Source organism: Pinus tabuliformis, chromosome X (genome assembly GCF_031772625.1).
Source record: "Pinus tabuliformis cultivar Carrire ecotype Pingquan chromosome X, CPIR1, whole genome shotgun sequence".
In the NCBI taxonomy this organism is placed as follows: Eukaryota; Viridiplantae; Streptophyta; class Pinopsida; order Pinales; family Pinaceae; genus Pinus; species Pinus tabuliformis.
The window spans coordinates 1,136,801,864-1,136,825,364 of NC_142308.1; the positions used below are offsets into that span (position 1 = coordinate 1,136,801,864).

General features: G+C 37.0%; 1 non-coding gene across 1 annotated transcript; it reads right to left on the reverse strand.

Annotated features, from left to right (window-relative positions):
* Positions 1-12,714: 12,714 nt before the first annotated feature.
* Positions 12,715-12,787, reverse strand: TRNAT-UGU (transfer RNA threonine (anticodon UGU)). The gene has a single exon. It is a non-coding gene; the product is annotated as a tRNA-Thr (tRNA).
* Positions 12,788-23,501: the final 10,714 nt, after the last annotated feature.

Sequence of the window (23,501 nt, forward strand, 5' to 3'; positions counted from 1 at the left end):
TACTCGGCTTTTAAGTGCGACTAAGATCTTTTACACATTTGAATGAAGTAGAAAACTCGTCGATACCATCGGTAAAGTTCGGAAGACTACGACTGATCCTCGAAGTATAATGAACGGAAAAAAAAGCATGTCGTTCCAACATATGATCTTTATGATACCTGATATTATTTCTCGGATACCTGATTGTATTCGATCAGGACCGGATCTGATTTAAGGAATCAAATGGGTGGGAAATGTCTATTATATACCTAGATGGATGTATAATATGCTCATCCTTTCGGATCAAATGTGATAATTGTGAATAGGATTGAATCAATTCGCGATTAAGTCGAATGAGTCAATGGAGAAAGCTATATGACTTGAATCATAAGTAGACCCAGAGAAACGAGCTTCTGTTCCTCGTTCCAATTAAGCGAGCGAGGAATTCCCTTTACTGATCAGAAGTTAAGAGCAGTTTAGTACCCAATATCGGGAGGTTTTCCCTGAGTAGATCAAGGATTTATACACTCACAATGAGTCCTAAATACTCGAGTACAGATGTGTAAGATAAATAGTGTACTGACCAGGTTTATTAATTCCATGAGTTAGGAGAGCGATTGGTTGCCAGGATAAAAGATTTTCATTCTTCCTCATGACGAATGAGATCCTTGGGTAGTAAATCTATAGAAGATAGAATATTGATATCCGGATCTCTTTTTTCCTATCTTGTTCCGACTAGATCGCACCATGTATTTTCTCAGAAATAAAGAGGTTATTCTCATGAACGAGTGCCATAGCTGAGGGTTGAAAATGGATGAGTTCCATAGATGCGGAAAGGAAGATAGCTTTTGGCAACAATGCTTTTTATATCCACTCTTTTTTCAGGAAGATCTTAACGCAATTTCTCATGATCATTATTTGGATGTATCAAGTTCCTCCAGACCGATGGAACATTTAAGTTCCAATGATCAATTAAGTTTCCTAACTGTAAAACGTTTGATTGGTTAAATACGTCAACAAAATCATTCAATTGTTTTATTCGTGAATTGCGATCCAAATCCATTAGCTGATCGCAAGAAGAGTTTCTATTCTGAATCGGTACTAGAAGCACTTACATTGGTCCTGGAAGTTCCGTTCTCTATATGGTCAAAATCTTTTGTGGAAGGGATGAATGAATGTAAGAGTTTCCGGTCGATCCATTCAATATTTCCCTTCTTAGAGGATAAATTCCCGCATTCAAATTCTATATTAGATGCACGAATACCCTATTCTATTCATCCAGAAATTTTGGTTCGAACCTTTCGTCGCTGGATCTGAGATGCTCCCTCCTTGCACCCATTACGATTTGTTCTCTATGACTATAGAAATAGTCCAGAGAATTTACAAAGATCAATTATTGTCGTCCCAAGAGTAAATACGAGATTCTTCCTGTTCCTGTTGAATTATTATGTCTGTGAATGTGAATCCATTTTATTTTCCCGTCTTAAATGATCCTCTCATTCACGATCGTTGTCTCATGGATCTTTCCCTCAGCGAACTCATTTTCATCGAAAGATAAAACATATTATCATTTTTTCTCGTCGAAATTCACTGAAAAGTATCTGGTCGTTGAAGGATCCTAAAATTCACTATGTTAGATATGGCGAAAGACCTATTATAGCTATAAAGGGTGCTGATATCCTAGTTAAAAAATGTAGATATTATCTTCTAATTTTTCGGCAATTTTATTTCCATCTTTGGTCCGAACCGTATAGGGTCTGTTCTCATCAATTATCCAAGAATTGTTCTTCTTCTCCAGGTTATTTTTTGAGGGTTCGGATGAACCCTCTTTTGGTCAGAACCAAAACGCTAGATGAGTTATTCATCCCCGTTCTTATTACCAATGAAATGGATCCAATAGTTCCGATTGTACCAATAATTGGATTATTGGCTACAGAAAAATTCTGTGACATATCAGGGCGGCCAATTAGTAAATTGTCTTGGAACAATCTAACAGATGATGATATCCTTGATCGATTCGATCAAATTTGGAGGAATCATTTTCATTACTACAGTGGATCCTTTGATCGAGATGGTTTATATCGTATAAAGTATATACTTTTATTATCATGTGCTAAAACTTTAGCCTGTAAACATAAAAGTACGATACGTGTAGTTCGGAAGGAATTAGGTCCAGAACTCTTTAAAAAATCATTTTCAAAAGAACGAGAATTTGATTCTCTGCCTTTTTCATCAAAAGCGGCGGCCCGTTCACAGAGAGAATGAATTTGACATTCAGATATTCCCCAGATAAATCCCCTAGCTAATTCCTGGCAAAAGATACAGGATCTGAAAATAGAAAACTTATTTAACCAATGAAATGCTCTTTGAGTAATTGCCTCGATTCAGAATCATTTTTATTTTTCTATCCGAGAACTAATAGGAAATAGATACATTACATGGGGAAAGCCGTGTGCAATGAGAATTGCAAGCACGGTTTGGGGAGAGATTTCTCGCTCTTACTGATACTGAAGAGCAGATCATCCACTCCATCCGACGAGCTCCGGGTTCGAGTCCCGGGCAACCCGGATCAAATTTCTGATAGGTACCTCTGTGCACTTATTCTCGTTCTGGATCTAATAAGCTTTTTTTCTATATTCTTCATATACATTATTTATTAATTCTTCATCCATATCCCTTTGTTTTGCGCCGGGAGTAAAATTCAATTCATATTCTTTCATAAATCGTATCAGATCTAGATTATCTCTCATTTTGAGTTGAGGAGAAAATGTGATCTGATCCTTATCGGACTTACCCCAACATATTCCTAACCTAGAAAATGGAAACTCCACCAGAATACTTTCTAAAAGACTAGAAGCTATATCAAGATCATGCTCAGCTAATTTATCGAAAGGAATCCAATTATCTCTATTTCGTTCTGATATAGACCAAGAATCTCGAGCTGCTGATCCGGCCAAGCAACCCAAAATATGGGGAAGTATGGTCAATTCCTTCATAGTTGTTTCGGCAATCGAAGGTTCTAAATACCATTCAGACAAATAACAAAACCTTTTCTTCCATAATTCCTTTTTTGTAGATAGAGGATTCATAGGAGAATTTCTTCTAAGCGTATTTTGTATAAAAGCCTTTCCTACTTTGTAGATCATTCTTTCGTCATTTTGACTGGATCCAACCTGATTATCCATAGATTGTAAATGAAAAATTTGCCTATAAATAGTGGATCGAATTGTATTAGTGTCTATAACTGATTTATTTCAGGTAATACTAAGTATTAAGGCTTCATCGGCCAGTGCTACTAGATCTCGTGCAGCATAATCTATGGTTATAGATCCAAATTCATCGGGAAATTTTCCCGAGTATAATCCTTTGCTACATAAAAGAATAGGAAATTCCCTTTCTCGTTGTGGGATAACAAGCATTCGAATATTGATCGATCTATCTAATCGATTTGGAGCTATTAGAGCTGGATCCAATCTTTGGGGGATATGAGTCGAAGCAATAACAAGAATATTTCTCATAGAATCTTTTTCACCATCTCTAAATCTAAAGAGATTGGTCATTAATACATTAAGGAACAAGTCAGTGAAGCCAAAACCAAATAAATAGTTAGTTGCGTCATTTAAATTCAGTTCATGAATGTTTGGAATCCATATTATGCAAGGAGACATGCTTTTCGCCAATTCTAAGGTAATATGGAAATCTTCCATTTTGTCTTTCACAAAAGGATCAAACTCAGTAGGAATACGTTCAAGAGGGTAATCTAAATACTCACCATACCAGAGCTTCTTCAGAGATATTCTTATTAAAGGAACATATGAGTCTGCTGCTAGACTTTTGACCAAATAGGATCGGCCAGTTCCCATAGGACCTATCAGTAAAATCCCTTTGGAAAGTAATGATCCTGAGTGGAGTGAGAAAGGTTTTCCATGAAATGTGGGGTTGGTTTGACACAATATTTGTGAAGAGGTAATATTCTGACAAAAAGCAAGGAATACCCATCTTTCTGCTAAACAAAATGGATTGAACCCGTAATTAATTAGACCTTTTTGATAAGTGTAAGCCAAATATCGTAAGTGAATAAGCCCTGGCTGTCTAATGATTTGATCTCCAAATTCATTCTTGAATAAATTATGACTGTAAGTAAAAATTGATTCAAATTTAAAAAGGGCTTTTTCCGTCATTAGAAACTGAACTAGTAAGTTCATCTCTTTTTCGGAGATATCCATACTAGAGCACAATCCGTTCAACTCTCTTATTATAGTTATAAGAAATTTTATATGTCTATTCTTCATCTTCCTCTTCGTCTTCGTCTTCCTCTTCCTCTTCATATTTATAGAAAAAAAACTATTAATAATCTGTGGAAGAGAACTGGATCTGTCTATTGTATAATAGAGAAAGCTATTAGGCATGGGAGGATTAATCATTTTTTGCAACTCTATCACGTATGATGGATGCTTTAAATACTTGATGAGTTCAAAGTATCCCTTTATATTGATAAAGGTGAAAGAAATAACTTTAAAATATTGAAGAATAGAATACCCAAGAACGAAAAAAGGGATAAGAATCCCATATTTAAATCCTCGAGCATTTAGTAATCTCATATGTGCCCATATGAATGGAACTGATGACTTCTCTCGATCACTAGTTTCCTCTATTAAAAAATCCTTGCAGGAAGGGAAAAAATCCTTGAAATTATTACTTGGAAAAAAAAACTTATTAATAAGATTCGTTCTCAATTTACATTGTATAGGTTCCCATAATGGATGATAAAGTTCCCACAATATATTCCGTTTAAGCAAAATATTATGCTTAATAGTTTGCAAAATAGATACAAATGGATTACTACCATCTAGTAATATCTCCGAAAGAGTATCTAAAAGCATATTTTCAATATATTTACACCATGCAGAGGTAAAAAACTAGGGCATATATGTTTTGAACAAATCCCATTTTGAAAAAAAACTATCTATTTGAGAGATCCTATAAATATTTGGTTCCTCTTTAGATGAATTAGAAAGGGTACTCCTTCCATCTATGTCTTCGTTTACTATTTTGTTTTTTAAACATTCGGTTACAAACCAATCTTGAATACGAGGAAAAATTTCCTCGTTCTTATTGGAAAACATTTCGGATAGTAAATCATCTTGATAAGATCGAGTTTGAATAAGACCCATGTTTGAACTGAAACCCCTTTTAAAGCATTGATCAAAGTTGTTTTCTTCTGAATCGGATCTTTTAAAAAAAGGTTGGCAAAAAGTTTTTTCAAAATTGACTATTTGTTCTTTTGTTAAAGGCGTTGTAGAAATATCTTCGATCGAAGAAAGATATCTCTTTTCACGAACAAATGGATTCAATCGAGTTAGTAAATTGAAGGATCTGTACAAATCATAGATTAATACAAACGTTTGGTCACCACTTCGTTTTTGTTTTAAATATTTAGGTAATAATATGTTAGATACTTGTGATTTGATGAATGAAATAGTCTCTTTTTCTGAGTGAACGGGTCCTATTTCACCAATGGGCAAGGAAGATAGATTGTTGTGGATGTTCAAAAGATTGAATAATTTTCCATATGTAAAATTATTCCTTTTTATATAAAATCTTTTCATATCAGAAGGTAATCTATTCCTATAATTTGGCCGAGTATGATGCAAATAATCAAAAAATTGGAGCGTATTTGCTCCGTGAAAAGAAGCTATCAATGAGCTCTGATCAGATAGTTTCACAGGATTCAACCAATTGTCTCGATCGTTGGATATCGTCGAAAAATAAGTGTTATCGAATGATTCCATGCGATTATTTTCATTATCGAAAAAGTCAATAATCAATGGATTAATTGGTATCTTATTCGTAACAAATGGTGCAATTGTTCCTTCATCAATCAATAATTTCGATCTTTGTGAAAGATTATGGTCATACAAAAGAAAGGTTTTAAATTTTTTTAAACGAACGATTAGAGTACCAATCGGATCTAACAACTGATTTAATAGTCTATAATTCATACTTTGGAGCCCATGAAATGCAAAATCAAAAAACGAAATTAAAATACCGAACTTAGAATTTAAGTTCGAAATGATATCGAACTTCGAGTTTAAGATCTTTACAGTACTTTTAGAAAGGGATAAAAACACAGACCAACCAATTGAATCTCGATTAGTATTAGTACATAATTCAATTGGATCGAACACTATTTTAAAATAGTTTTTTTTAGAAAAAACCTGTTTCAAATATTTCATAAAGTATTCGGTCTGATTGGACCATTTGTACACATTCAAATTCCGATTGATATGTTTATCAATTCGAATAATAGAATGGTTGAACCATTCTCTCTTAATTTTTTTCCAACTTGATGAATGCCGGTCAATTGTATCTTTCGTTACATTATTAAAATTTTCATTTTCTATAAAATTTGTTCTAATTTGATCCTTTAAATTGCGACTGAGCCTATTTATAAAATAAAATCTATTTAATAAATTTTTCTAATACTTGTTGTCAATGTTATACTTAATTGATTCATACCAACCCAAAGCTTCAGTTCTATAATTTTTAAAGGGAGTTCCTATCTCCAAGCAATTTTTGGAATCGATTTGGCTCAATTGTTTGTTGATTATTTGATCTAAATAATCATCCGATTTATCAATAATATTGAGTAGGACCCATAAAGATTGATTCTTCCATTTTTCTCTGTGATTGAAGATCCGATCCGATCTCAACGATCCATTCTTGTTGAGTTCATATAATGGATTCATTTTATAATAAATAAAAAATGAAATTTTATCATGAACCTGACTAGGCTTAGTTATTGATAGAGTGAATTGATCTGTCATTTCCAGACAATTTTTGTGCAATATGTATTTTCCTTTGCTTTGATCACAGAATGCAGAAAATAGATTCCAAGGAAGAGTAAAACTCCGCATAGCACAATTCAAGGAAGGATTTTCAATTTCAAAATATGTTTTGATCTTCCATAGATCAACTATCCTATTCATTAATGAATAGGATTTTGAATCCCTTAAATCTTGGGAAAAAACATTTTTTATTTTATTTTAAATAACCTTTTGGATAAGTTGAAATCTTCAATGGGCTTTTTAGTAGCACTAGGACCACCCATACACGGTTCATCTATTGGCAATATGTAAAAAAAAGAATAGCAAATTGATTTTGTAAAATTTTCAATGAATCTTTTCCTCTCCAAAGGAAAGGAATTCTCTTCTGTATATCTTTGATCTTCTGTAAATAATTCTTTCGCCCAAGAGATTGGATAATCTTTTGATAAACACTTTGAGGACAAATCCGATTCTATTTTTGTTTGTTCTCTTTCAATAAAAGAAAGATCCCAAAGAATTGATCTTTTTCTTTGTTGCTCAATCTCCGTTTTATTCCTTGTGAATGGATCTTCACAAAGATATTCTTCAGGGTTCCAATACTCATTTTCGGTTGAATTAAGAGTTGAATCGATCTTCAAATTGATATCTTTCTCATCATTTTCCGAATGAGTTTCGCTCGGTCCTTGATTCTTCGAGATAATCTCATCCTTCTTGTTCGTGTTCTTGCCATATCCTGAATTTAAACTAATGGGATCAAAATCCCGATTGTAATATCTTTTCAATTGGAAAGATAGTAAAAGATGCGGAAATCTCAACCAATTTTGAGTGAAAGGCTTTAAATATTCTTCCGGTGTTTCATTTCCAAGTTCCATAAAGTTATGGATAGGAAAGAGTTTAATCAAATAGAAATTTTTTCTATCAATCATACTACTTTGATGATTGAAGCGATATATGAGGATCGATAATGTAAGTACTACTATACCTTTGACCAAAAAATATGGATTTCTTTTCCGTAGATCGCGTAAAAGCAACGTACTGAGAATTCTAGGATCAAAAAGCTTTATAAGGCGCTCCCGACGTGAAAGGATTTGAATTAACAATCTAATCAAATTGGATTTGGTCCATGGATTGCATAGAAATTGATAACTTTGTATCTCTTCCAATTTGATTATCCAGGGTCTTCTTCTTTTCTTCATTTATTTGAAACCCCCCCCTTACCTCTCCCTTTTGTTTTATCCCAATAAATAGAATATTTATAGCATATATTGATTTCATATCTTGTAAATCTCGTGTCAACCAACCGATACCATTATGTCCCATGGATATAATTTATTTCACTTAAATAGGAAGGAAAATGACAATGAACCGGATCCAGTCCGATTTTTTTTATCTTCTTTTATGGGCGAACGACGGGAATTGAACCCGCGCGTGGTGGATTCACAATCCACTGCCTTGGTCCACTTGGCTACGTCCGCCCCGGAAAAACCAATTTATCTATCTACAGTCATTTATTCCAAGAATAAAAAATGAGCTAACATTTGTTCTTATGTGGGTCGTCGGTGACCTCTGATAGGGGATCAAAGCAAGATTGATGACTAACTCTCAACTCTCGAACAAGTTGTATGGCTTATTATCAAATTAATTCAATGAAATGTTATTTGAATGTCTATTGAGAATATTTGACATGAATCAAGTATGAGAGAAAGAATGTAAATGGGTCCCAATCCCGAACTACCCAATTTTAGATCTGAGTCTATACTCATATTATAGAATGAATATGTTGATGATTTTTATCCAGCATCCATGGCTGAATGGTTAAAGCGCCCAACTCATAATTGGCGAACTCGCGGGTTCAATTCCTGCTGGATGCAGGGGAACTGCACGTATCCATTATTGATGGAATGGGAAGAAGTATGAAGAATAACACCAAACAATTGAAGCATACCAAGCCTTTCAATAAAATGAATGAAAGGCTTGGTATGCTTCAATTAAGCAATACACAATAACAATCCATCAGAGTATTATCCACCTATTGAAATAGATTCAACAGCGGCTAGATCCAGAGGAAAGTTGTGAGCATTACGTTCGTGCATAACTTCCATACCTAGGTTAGCACGATTAATGATATCAGCCCAAGTGTTAATTACACGGCCTTGACTGTCAACTACAGATTAGTTGAAATTGAATCCATTTAGGTTGAAAGCCATAGTGCTTATGCCTAGAGCGGTAAACCAGATACCTGCTACGGGCCAAGCAGCTAAGAAGAAATGTAAAGAACGGGAGTTGTTGAAACTAGCATATTGGAAGATCAATCGGCCGAAATAACCGTGAGCAGCCACAATATTGTAGGTTTCTTCCTCCTGACCAAATTTTTAACCTGCATTTGCGGACTGATTCTCAGTAGTTTCCCTGATCAAACTGGAAGTTACCAAAGAACCATGCATAGCACTGAATAGAGAGCCGCCGAATATGCCAGCTACACCCAACATGTGGAATGGATGCATAAGGATATTGTGCTCAGCCTAGAATACAATCATGAAATTGAAAGTACCAGAGATTCCTAGAGGCATACCGTCAGAGAAGCTTCCTTGACCAATAGGGTAGATCAAGAAAACGGCAGTAGCAGCTGCAACAGGAGCTGAGTATGCAACAGCAATCCAAGGACGCATACCTAGACGGAAGCTAAGCTCCCACTCACGACCCATATAGCAAGCTACACCAAGTAGGAAGTGTAGAACGATTAGCTCGTAAGGACCCCCGTTGTATAGCCATTCATCGACGGAAGCTGCTTCCCAGATGGGATAGAAGTGCAAGCCGATAGCTGCAGAGGTAGGAATAATGGCACCAGAGATAATATTGTTTCCATAAAGAAGAGAACCAGAAACAGGTTCACGAATACCATCAATATCTACTGGAGGAGTTGCGATGAAAGCAATAATGAATACAGAGGTTGCGGTCAATAGGGTAGGGATCATCAAGACGCCGAACCATCCAATGTAAAGACGGTTTTCAGTGCTAGTGATCCAGTCGCATAAGCGACTCCATAAATTTGCGCTTTCGCGTCTTTCTATAATTGCGGTCATGGTCAAAACTTCATTTATAAAATCATCAGAGGCTCCCAAGCATAAGGCTTGTTATTTTACAGTATAATATGATCCATGTATCAATGTCAACCAATATCTGGGATGGAATTTAAATATCTATCCCAACGGGATAGATACTGAATCTATACTATATGGATAGAATATAGAGGTATTTTAGATAGACTCTATCTTTTTTAGATATATTCCACACTCTATAGATCTATCTGTGGTTAGATACTCCATCAAAATATTTATTCCTGGTTCCAGAAATGGAAGATCAATTGGAATGAGAACAGATAGGATCAGATAAGTATTTTTTTTTTTCGCTATAACGAAGTGCAACGCAATTCTGGAACCAAATTATTAATAAATTTATATGAGTGGAATACCAATTATTTATCACCTTTCTGGAGAACCCGTAGTGCGATAGTTCGTTCCCTGTGAATAGAAACAAATATTAAAAAAAACTTGATTAGATCCAGAACCAGAATAAGTGCATAGAGGTACCTATCAGAAATTTGATCCGGGTTGCCCGGGACTCGAACCCGGAGCTCGTCGGATGGAGTGGATGATCTGCTCTTCAGTATCAGTAAGAGCGAGAAATCTCTCCCCGAACCGTGCTTGCAATTCTCATTGCACACGGCTTTCCCCATGTAATGTATCTATTTCCTATTAGTTCTCGGATAGAAAAATAAAAATGATTTTGAATCGAGGCAATTACTCAAAGAGAATTTCATTGGTCAAATAAGTTTTCTATTTTCAGATCCTGTATCTTTTGCCAGGAATTAGCTAGGGGATTTATATGGGGAATATCTGAATGCCAAATTCGTTCTCCCTACGAATGGGCCACCGCTTTTGATGAAAAAGGCAGAGAATCAAATTCTCGTTCTTTTGAAAACGATTTTTTAAAGAGTTCTGGACCTAATTCCTTCTGAACTACACGTATCGTACTTTTATGTTTACAGGCTAAAGTTTTAGCACATGATAATAAAAGTATATACTTTATACGATATAAACCGTCTTGATCAAAGGATCCACTGTAGTAATGAAAAATATTTCTCCAAATTTGATCGAATCGATCGAGGATATCATCATCTGTTAGACTGGTCCAAGACAATTTACTAATTGGCCGCCCTGATATGTCACAGAATTTTTCTGTAGCCAATAATCCAATTATTGGTACAATCGGAACTATTGGATCCATTTCATTGGTAATAAGAACGGGGATGAATAACTCATCTAGCGTTTTGGTTTTGACCAAAAGAGGGTTCATCCGAACCCTCAAAAAATAACTTGGAGAAGAAGAACAATTCTTGGATAATTGATGAGAACAGACCCTATACGGTTCGGACCAAAGATGGAAATAAAATTGCCGAAAACTTAGAAGATAATATCTGCATTTTTTAACTAGGAGATCAACACCCTTTATAGCTATAATAGCTCTTTCGCCATATCTAACATAGTGAATTTTAGGATCCTTCAACGACCAGATACTTTTCAGTGAATTTCGACGAGAAAAAATGATAATATGTTTTATCTTTCGATGAAAATGAGTTCGCTGAGGGAAAGATCCATGAGACAACGATCGTGAATGAGAGGATCATTTAAGACGGGAAAATAAAATGGATTCGCATTCACAGACATAATAATTCAACAGGAACAGGAAGAATCTCGTATTTACTCTTGGGACGACAATAATTGATCTTTGTAAATTCTCTAGACTATTTCTATAGTCATAGAGAACAGATCGTAATGGGTGCAAGGAGGGAGCATCTCGGATCCAGCGATGAAAGGTTCGAACCAAAATTTCCGGATGAATAGAATAGGGTATTCGTGCATCTATAATAGAATTTGAATGCGGGAATTTATCCTCTAAGAAGGGAAATATTGAATGGATCGACCGGAAACTCTTACATTCATTCATCCCTTCCACAGAAGATTTTGACCATATAGAGAACGGAACTTCCAGGACCAATGTAAGTGCTTCTAGTACCGATTCAGAATAGAAACTCTTCTTGCGATCAACTAATGGATTTGGATCAATTTTGTCTTGCCTTCTTGCAAGTGCGTGAAGTGCTGGAACAGATCTATATTCTTCTTAATGATAGCTCTCAATCTTTGTTGATCTCTTATAGTAATCACATTTTGAGGTTTGCAAGGGTAACTTGGTATATCTACCATATGGTCATTGACCCGGATATGTCCATGATTCACTAATTGTCTAGCTCCGGGAATGGTGGGAGCCATACCCAATCGAAAAAGAATATTATCCAAACGCATTTCAAGTAATTGCAATAGGACCTGACCCGTTGAGCCTTTGGCTCTTCTAGCAATACGAACATATTTCAGCAATTGTCGCTCCGTTAGTCCGTAATGAAAACGCAATTTCTGTTTTTCTTCTAGCCGGATACGATATTGAGATATTTTCCTGGAAGAAGACTGGTTCATAGAATCCTTTCTGTTTTTGGGTCTTTTACTAGTGAGACTTGGTAAAGTTTTCAGACGACGTATTATTTTTAAACGAGGTCCCCGATAACGGGACATAGAAACTCCTTATTCAATTAACAAATAGTGCTAGAAAGAAGAAAGAATAGTATAACCCGTATGAGTACTACTGGAATTCTTTTATATGGAAAACGAAGATCTTTCTCCAATTTGTTATTGATCCTAATAGCTCCAATCATTTCATTCATCCCGTTCCTAGTTGGGAGTAAATGATCATGGCATGACGGACCCGACGAACGATCGTAAGAGTATTCTCCATTCCATCTTGATCCTAACAAAACTTTGTGGATTATGGAAATGAGAGGAACGGAACGGAAAAGAGCCAGCTATCGGGATCGAACCGATGACCATCACATTACAAGTGCGATGCTCTAACCTCTGAGCTAAGCAGGCTCGATGGAATATCACTCCCCATTTCATTGGGGTGAGATCCATAGATTCCTTTGGAATCCTAACGATTATAGCGCGAATCAGATTCAATGACGCAATCCAGATTACGATTACAACGGAACATTGTTTGAATGTAGATTCTTTCAAGGGAAAGAAAGGAGAAGTAAGGGTCAATTGATATCGATCGTTTTACTCACTCTTCCAAATCGACTAGGGGAGGATAATAACATTGCATTTCAAATGGATAAATAATATAATGATTCCCAGTCATATTCGATTGGGGTAGAGATAGAGAAGGGGAGAGAAGGGGAGAGAAGGGGAGAGAAGGGGAGAGAAGGGGAGTAGGGGAGGATATTTCTCCCACCCAATATTGAGCAAATATCCAATGAATAATGTTGATGGATATTACATAATAGGATTAGATCAAGGTATGATCTTGTTCTTCGAGAAGGGGATATGGCGGAATTGGTAGACGCTATGGACTTGATCGAATTGAGCCTTGGTATGGAAACCTACCAAGTGATAGCTTCCAAATCCAGAGAACCCAGGGATATTCAGTGTTATGCATGGTTCTTTGGTAACTTCCAGTTTGATCAGGGAAACTACTGAGAATCAGTCCGCAAATGCAGGTTACAAATTTGGTCAGGAGGAAGAAACCTACAATATTGTGGCTGCTCACGGTAATTTCAGCCGATTGATCTTCCAATATGCTAGTTTCAAAAACTCCCGTTCTTTACATTTCTTCTTAGCTGCTTGGCCCGTAGCAGGTATCTGGTTTACCTCTCTAGGCATAAGCACTATGGCTTTCAACCTAAATGGATTCAATTTCAACCAATCTGTAGTTGACAGTCAAGGCTGTGTAATTAACACTTGGGCTGATATCATTAATCGTGCTAACCTAGGTATGGAAGTTATGCACGAACGTAATGCTCACAAATTTCCTCTGGATCTAGCCGTTGTTGAATCTATTTCAATAGGTGGATAATACTCTGATGGATTGTTATCGTGTATTGCTTAATTGAAGCATACCAAGCCTTTCATTCATTTTATTGAAAGGCTTGGTATGCTTCAATTGTTTGGTGTTATTCTTCATACTTCTTCCCATTCCATCAATAATGGATATGTGCAGTTCCCCTGCATCCAGCAGGAATTGAACCCACGAGTTCGCCAATTATGAGTTGGGTGCTTTAACCATTCAGCCATGGATGCTGGATAAAGATCATCAACATATTCATTCTATAATATGAGTATAGACTCAGATCTAAAATTGGGTAGTTCGGGATTGGGACCCATTTACATTCTTTCTCTCATACTTGATTCATGTCAAATATTCTCAATAGACATTCAAATAACATTTCATTGAATTAATTTGATAATAAGCCATACAACTTGTTCAAGAGTTGAGAGTTAGTCATCAATCTTGCTTTGATCCCCTATCAGAGGTCACCAACGACCCACATACTTCTTTGGTTGATATAGCTCAACTTGTAAATTATTCTTCTCTGGAAGTTAAATGCCCAGAATGTCAAGAGTTGGTAAATCTGCTTACCTTAGCTGAATCCAATATCCATTCAAACCATAATCCTAGATCTGGTATTGCACCTCCATCCACATCTATCAGTCCTTGCCCAAATCCTAAATGTGTTGATATTCCTTTTCCTCATGAGCAAGATCCAGACCATGTGCTCATGATCCGTGAAATTGTCACACTAGAAGATGAAAATCCAAGGATGACAGAGATGATGTGCCAAATGAGACCAGCCAAGCCCAGATATGGTTTGGGATACCTTGAACAGGCTAATGGCCTGATTCCAGAATGCAGATTTCGTTCTGTTCCTTCTGACTGCAAAAAGCCTGCAGTAATGGAAATGCACAAATTCTATTCTCTCATGGATGGATGCCTGAAGACAGAGATTAGTGCAGCATGGATGAAAGCCATGCTAAATTGGGATCTGTACACTAATCCTCAAGCTGATGAATTTGATCAGACATATACTCCCCATGAAAAGAAAGAGTTGTCAGAGGCCTGGAAAAGATATATGGACACCACTAATACTCGGATATCTTTCTATTCCTAGAAGGATGACATTTGTCCATTACATGTTCTGACTGGGGCTCCTGTCACGAGCTTGATACTTGCTAAGTCTCTTCGTTCTGACTCTGAAACCAACTCCTGGTGAACCAGTGGTGAACCTACTCAGAACTTTCACGCTTCTGCGGCTTTTTCAACGGCTTCCTCGCCTAACACAGCCTTGGTGTCCCTTCATTCCTTTGGCGAACTTCCTGCGAACTTCGGACGAAGATACAGAGGCAACTACTACCTTAGCAGACAATTTTTTGATGCACAGACAATGTATTCAGATGAAATGTATACTCATTTTATTGCAGAATGTATGCAGAGATTACAGAGAGAATAGATCTTTACAGAGATCAACTATCTTCGCATTTATTGGACTTATGCCATTCTCAAGGAACAAGCAATACCGAAGGCTTCCTGGCGATAGATAGACTCTGCCTCAGATTCAGACCACACACATTTACAGACTGATAGACTCTCTAAATGATTCAGCCACTTTAGGTTCTCACCAGTGCCGAGCACACTGATGCGCAGGCTTCCAAATCACCTAAGGACTTGAGTTCTTCTCGTGGTGCAAGCAGATCAGACGTGATGTCCACAAATGCAGAGCAGGAGAGATACTCGACTCAGACACAAAACTTAGACTGACTCTCTATGAAACTCTAAATGCCAATGCCTTGGTAATGAGCCATACCCTCCTTATATAGGAAATGAGGGGGGGACAAACCTCACTATAGGACATCCGTGACTTGTCCTAAAAGTGGAAGGAATCAATACTTTCAGATAAGACTGAGACGACGTCCGCACAAAGATTCCAGTCCAAGGGATGGAATAGTTGCTTTCGGGTAACGTCAAAGTAAATCGTACTGGTAGATTTCTATCTGAGATCAACATTATTTCTAGGCCCCACGCACTAGGCCGACCAAAACAAAGTGGATGCTTTTTCCGTAAAAGCCCATGGGAAAGACTGGGCCCCATCAAGAATTGGGCTGACTGAACAAAGTGGATACTTTTTCATAAAATTCCATGAGAAAAGAATATTTACATAGTGAATGCTTTGGAACAGCAAAGCTCACGGGAAACTGGCCACAATTAAGCCCTTGTGACTGGTACTTATTACAATGATCAAAATACAGTTAAATCAGGGAATCTATCTCTTCTATACAGTAAGTCATCACAGGCTTTGGTGTAAATCCTGCGGACTATCATTGGCTTCCCTAAGATAATTTGATGCTGTACTTTGGTTAAGACTAACCATTCTAGATGTTGCCTCATATATTCTTGGAGTGAATAATTTATTCTATGAAATGGATCCCACTCCTTAACTGTCATTTCTTTGACAGTTTTATAAATGGTATGAAAACATTCTCCAATTCCATGTTCAGGGCACCATTCACAGTATTTTCTTTCATATTCTTCATGGTACACAGGGTCCATAGCAGTTCTGCACACTCCATAGTCATTCCACCAATCTCGAAACCACTCGCACTGTTGATTTCTCTGGGAAGCTGCTAATGTGCTGAATTTCAACTTTGTATAATGAGTCTCTTCTTTGTCATCGACATTAAGGAAATCCCACATAATCTTTTATAACCTGCAAAATCATAGACAGTGTCAGGAAAAATGATCTTGGGATAATTTCTGGGCCATCTTGCACATGGCTGGACCGGCCAATGACCTTGCTCATTCCAAAGATCCCTGGTCCGATAAATACAAAAGTATTTTTCATAGATGCCCGTACTGCATCCTCCATGGCACCAAATGCTAGCAATATCATGAAAGTTTTGTTCGAGGGCTTGATGTGCAATCCCAACATCTCTTTTAGCTTTATCCTATATCATGTCATGGATGCACTTGTGACCCTTAGGGTACACTTTTCTTTCAGGTACAAAGTGTTGGATGTCAGTGTGGGGCTGCAAATTAGCATCTAGGACTTTTGTGTTTCGCAGCTGCCATGTGGGTCTCCAATTGTTTTTGTATGTTTCCCAGTCTTGGTCATCTGGGATAGTCCTTAAGACTTCTTGTTTCTGCTGCTGGTCCCACTCAGTGATGATCATCATGACATGATCTTTCTCTTCTATGTATTCTCTGCTTAAGAAATCAGGCAGATTGTTATCTTTTCCTTTAATGTGCTCTACCTGAAAATCAAAATTTGCAAATAAAGCTTGCCATCTGGCAAACTTAGCTTCTCTGGCTTTCTTAATATCCTTTGTCAGGACTTTCTGCAGAGCAGATGCATCAGTTCTCAGAAGGAAGGGTTTATTGATAAGATAGACCTCGAACTTGCTGATGCAGTTCCATGCTGCTTTCACCTCTTTTTCAATAGTGGAGTAGTTCAGCTCGGCTGGATTCCACACACCTGAAGCAAATTGTACTACTTGTTCTGTCTTTCCAATCTTTTGCTTAAGAATTCCACCCCATCCAATGTTGCTTGCATCTGATTCAACAATTTTAGGTGCAAGGTCATCAGCGACATATAAAATAGGTAAAGATTTTACCTTGGCTTTAATGTTCTTGACTGCTGCTGTATGTATTGGACTCCATTCAGGAGGATTCTTCTTCAGCCTCTGATTTAGTATCTTTCTGTCACTGGCGCAGTCTTGATAGAAATTGCTGACATAATTTAAGCAGCCTAAGAACCTCTGCAGTTGGTTTCTTTCTGTGATTACATCCGGGAATTTATCTGCAAATTCTAATGCATGATGTTGCAGCGAAATCTGGCCATTACAGATTGTATGGCCTAGGAATTTGATAGTGGTTTGAAAAACCTCTATCTTCTTTTTGCTAAGCACAAGACCATTATGCTTGACCAGATTCTTGAATATACGGACATGTTTAAAATGGTCTTGAATAGTCCTTGAGAATATTAACACATCATCAATGTATACAATCAACCAATCAAAATATGGTCTGAAAATATTGTCCATTACCTTCTGAAATTTTGATGGAGCATTTTTCAGTCCAAAAGGCATGACATTCCATTCGTAATGTCCGGCTGGTATACTGAAAGCGGTCTTGAACTTGTCTTCTTCAGTAATGGCCACTTGCCAAAATCCTGCTTTTAAATCAAACTTGGAGAAGACTTTGGCTCCTGCTATCCGCCTGATTAGATCACCTTTATGGGGAATTGGATAAGTATCATCAGCTAGGACTGTATTCAGAGGTTTATAATTTATGACCAGTCTGGGAATACCTCTGATTTGTTCAGCTCGCTTGTTTACATAGAACCCATAGCAGTTCCAGGGACTGTCGGATTCTCTGATCAACCTTTTATTCAGGAGCTGTTGGATTTCATTTTGGCAAAGATCTCTGTATTCTTTGCTCATTGGGATGGCTCGGCTCTTACAAGGTTTGCCTGTGTATCCTTCCTTGTAAGGGAGCCCAACAGTGTGCTGCTTTCGGTGCCAGAAAGCATTTGGCTCTTCTGAGCAACAATCCTCTTCAATTTCTTTCTTCAGCTCTTCAATCTTTCTTTTAATCTGTGGCATTTTGAGCTGTTCTTCTACTCGCAGAGTAGATTTTAGATCTTTCAGATCTGATAACCGAGCTTCAGCTTTATCCAGATTTTGTGCTGTTTGGACCATCGTGGAAATTCTGGGATGTGAAATATAAGGAAGCTCAATTTTCTTTCTGGTTCCCTTTGATGTAGGGACAGAGATAAAATATCCAGCTTTCCCACCTTTGAGCCTGAGGGACCCATGTGGTTCTACTGCTGCTAGGAAAACATTTCCCAGTATGCAATCTACTGGTATATCAGCTACTGCAAATTTTAGATAGACACAGTGAGTGTCAAAACACACTGAAGCTTCTGGTACTTCATATTGCAACCTTTTATTGCCTAAACCAACAACTGTCCTTTCTGCAGTAGTCCAGTATTTGGCTGGAATATTTTTCATATTGAGGATATTAATATCTGCTCCTGAGTCAAGAAGTGCAGTCATCTTGAATATTTGCCCTTTGATGCAGATATTCACCTTGACATGGTGTTGCTGATAGGAGATTGTAAATAATCTCATGTCTTTGAATCCAAAACTTGGATCCTTCACCCCTTTAGCAATTTGAATTTCTTGATTACTGCTATATTGAGCAGTATCCCATGGCTGGCTTTCATCTCCTGCCACCTTTTTGCCTTTTTGGAGTTCTTCAATTTGAATTTTTATCTGAGAAATTTCTGTCTTGAGATAATGAATTTCTCTGTTTACCTCCCCCAAAGTGAGTGATCTCACTTGTCCAGGCTTCTGATGATGCCTCTGAAATGATTTTGTATTCCTTTCATAAGATGCATCAATGAATAGGGGTTTCTTACCTGATTCTTTTGAAGCTTTAGATTTGAGTTGATCTGTAAATGCTTCAATCAGGCGATTCTTCATGTCTCCTTCCTCCCTGGTTCTAATGTGTGATAGGATTTTCAGTTCGTCTTCTTTTGTAGCAGCCATGAGGACTTTTTCTTTCTGAGGCTTGGGCCTCTCTGGTTCTTCTTCACTGGAATCACTGAAATATGCAGAATCAGATTCATATTGAACATGACAAGCACATTCTTCTGGGTCAGAACATAAGCAATTAGAAGAACTGGAATCTGAACATTGCTCTATGTGAGCATGTAATTCTTCTACTGAAGAAGTACTGAAAGAATCATATGAAGATTCTTCTATTTGGTGCTATTGGGCACGTTCCCTGATAACAAGATTTTGACACTGCTCTGTGCAGTGTGCCCGAGAACCACATTTCATGCAAAGCATTGGTTCTCTTCTTTCTTGTTTCACTTGCTTGGCTTTTCCGGCAATCTCCTGAGATCTTTTGCCTCTGTTTAACTTCGACTCTTCTCCTTGGGGACATCTAGAGGATGTGTGGCCATTTTGGCCGCATAGCCAACAAGTGAGTTTGTTCCATTTATCCTGCTTAGAAGTGTGCAGGTGGATGTCAGAGGGGTGATAGTAATGGGTTTTTGGAACATATTTATAATACCCCTTTCTTCTTTGGGAGGTTTGACCTCTTGGTGGTTTTGGAATTCTTTTCTTATCCTTTGGATAATTTCTTCTATTTTTATAGAAGATTTCTTTGAATTCTCTTCTGGCTCTCTTCTTGGCTTTTCTTCTTTTAACCAAAGGATCATCAGCTGTAAGTCCATACTTGCTGCAGATGGACTTTTTGTCCGGCAATTTGGAGAGTTTCTCCAAAGATTTATTTACTTTTGAACTTGTACAAAGGCTGATCAAAGTTTTTGTAATGTGAGAATATATCTCACCCCATGTATAAGACTCAAAAGGAAGTTGAAATATTTCCTGCATTCTGATATAATCAACAAATCTTGATGGCAGGGCAACAAGATATACCTGTTTCCATAACAAGTTCTTAGAGTCTTTGACTTCATAGATCCTCTGCATCCAGTCTCTATGAAAGTCATCATATTGGGACATCTTATGGCACTTTAAGTTCATCAAAATAACTTCATTTTTATCAGCAATCTCAGTTTCACTTCCACACCAATGTTCAAGAATCATTGATGTAAGTGCGCCAATCATATTGTTGATGACTGTGCCATCTGGATTATGAATTATATCTCCTTTCTCATATTTAAGAACTTCAGCTTCCATCGTTTCAATGAGATTAGGAGAGGATTCTATCTCCCACCACCTAAGGAGTGTCCCTGTAAAACATTGGATAATAGTTCTGCAAGCATCTATTTCACTTTTGCCTCTAAGACACATGAGTTTGTATTCTGTATACATTAGATCTATCATCTGTCGGATCTGACCAACACTCATGTTATCTATATTCCATTCTCGATGAGAGTCTGGAAAAAAGGTGTGAGCTTCAGGAAGCTTGCCTTTGCCCTCAAGGTCTGGTGCTGAATATCTAGTGAACCTATGCTCCAGAGGTTCATAGATAGGGAGAATTTGTGTTTCTTGTTTCTTTCCCTTTTCTTCCTCTTCATTTGTTTCCTTGAATAAGGATGCAATGGTTATTCTGTCTGTATGCTCTGCTTCTGAAGAAGAGGCTACTTCTTTAGGAAAGAGTAAAGGAAACCTGTTGATATTTTTAACAGGGTCTTGAATCTGGATACTTCTTTTGACTAAAAAGGAGTTTGGGACTGGTTTCTCTATTTTTGACTGACTCATTTTGTCAACTTTTTCTTTTAAACCAGTAATAAGATTTTTAGTTGAATCTAGATGATCAACTAATTTTTCTTCAACTCCATCTAATTTTGTCAAAGATTCTCTTGTATAAGAAGAAATTAAACTTGAATCAAACTGTAAATTGTTCAAACATTTATTTACAGCATTAAGAGATACTTCCACAATATCAAAATGTTCCTTGACTTCGGTAGATTTTGCAACATTCATTTCCAAGCCTTTTATTGCAGTATTTTTCTAGTTACGGGCATTCCCAATACTGGCAGGAGTCATTAAAGATGCATTCACTGAATTGGAAAAAGTGGAAAGCCATAATAATTTTTAAATCAAATTGAGAAAACAAGCGGGCTTAGTACACAGACTTTTGAATTGGAAAATATGAAAAAGGTATATATATAACGAATGTCATTCCGTGTAATCCAAATTTTTGTGACTGATAACTTCGAATAAAAGATCGAAACAATATTTACATTGAGAAAACACGGCATAAGTTTGGAAACAAGTGATTAAAAATTATAGAATGTTGTGTTGTATTCTATATTTAATGTAGAAGAATTTTATTTATTTATTTTAATGTATAAATGTATATTATTTATCAATATAATTTAAAATATATATGGATGTTAGCTATGTAAAATTTTCCAGTAATATTGTAGTATTGTTATTGATGTTAAAGTTCTTAGTGTTGTCATTCATGTTTATTTGTGTCAAGTTTAGGGGGAGTTTGGTGAGTTAAAAATGGAGTTTATAGCTTTGAAGCTTTGTAAGCATTTTTTCTTTAATGTCTCAATTGAAATGGGAAAGCTAAGTGTTTCATTGTGTAGTCCTCTCAAAAACATTTTCAATGGTATATAACACTTAGTAGACTTCTAAGAGTTGATGAGAAATCAAGGTTTGAAGTGAAGGCATGTTTGGCAAGTAAGTTGAGGCAAAATTATTGAGGCACATACAAATAATCTGGGGTGAGAACAATTTGGCACGTGGATAGAAGATCCAGACATCTAGATTCATTTTCACTTATCTGGGTCAAGAAGGACATACAAGAGACAAACACATCTGGATATCCAAATATCCAAGAAATCAAGTGGTCAACACTTTTGCAAAATAAAAAATGACCAAGATCTGAATTTAGTTTTGAAGACAAGTCATAATTCCACATTTCTCTAGATTCCTGTTGAAAACTTTAAATTCGATCATCCACCCTTCTTGAACGTTTTGCAATATGTAAAACTTGAAAATTTCAGGATACAGATTTTCATTGGAGGTTCATTAGTTCACAGTTCCATGCTTTTCTCCTGGTTCTAGTGTAAAACTTTATATTTCAACATTTGTCCCTCTAAAAATTTAACAAAGGAAATCACTGAGAAATAATGGATAGCATAGTTTGTTCCATACCAGCGATAGGTGGCAGTGTTGACATATGGAGGATCATGATTAGATGATTAGGATGAGTTGGAAAATGAGTTGGTGTACAAATGGTAATGACCGAACTAGTATGATGACATTGTGCCTCTTAAATGTGACACATGGAAAATATTTTTGGAGCTTTTGGATGGCCAAGTGGCCTATTTCCATACGACACATGGTAGCATCAGAGGATTCCTTATGGCATGTTGATGACAACATGACATCAACAACTTTGTGACAAAGAGTTGTGGTGACATGGTTTAAAAATTGCGCAATATGACATGTGGTTCAGGTGTAGTTGATCCAGGTGGATGTGACGAGGCATGGTCGAAGACTTCGGGACCCAGTCTACAAAATGACAAATTGCAGACCCCCCCTTCATTTAATCGTCATGCATACTGGGGGAGGCGGGGACCACAATGGATATGGATCTTTGGATCCATGAGGGTGGTTATTCATTCAAAGGACGCTAAGGAATTTATGGGGGATTTAACCACAGTGTTGACAAATTACAGATTCCCCTCCCCCACCAAGTAAGTGTTGAGCATATGAGGGGGCTCCGCAATGAATATCAGTTTTTGATCATGAAACAAATTAAATACAAAAAAATATATAATGAATATCAATTATTGATCATGAAACAAATTAAATACAAAAAAAATTGCTTGAGCCTTGAGACTGCTCAATGCATATTCCTAGAGGCCTGAGGAGAGGGACTACACAATTGAGGCTCTCAAGGGCTCAAGTTGGAGGCTAGAGTCTTGAGACTGCACAATGTTGTTACCGGGAAAAGTGTCTATTTAGAACGACTCTATCCCACTAAGGTGTGACAGTTACCTTAGAAACAAACAGCGAAAACTACTTTTGTATTTCCTTTATGAATTAAAGATAGAGGGGGATAGAAGGAACCGACCTATGTCTTGCGCTAATCCTTTGATCCAATCCCTCTCTTCTTTGACAGCTTCCAGCTACCTGCTTTCTTACTTGCCCAGCTTCACCAAGTTCCTGTAAGATCACAGAAGAAGAAAACTACACAAAGACATGGATCTATATTCATAAACAGCTTAGGATCAGATTTAAGCTAAACATACAAATGTAA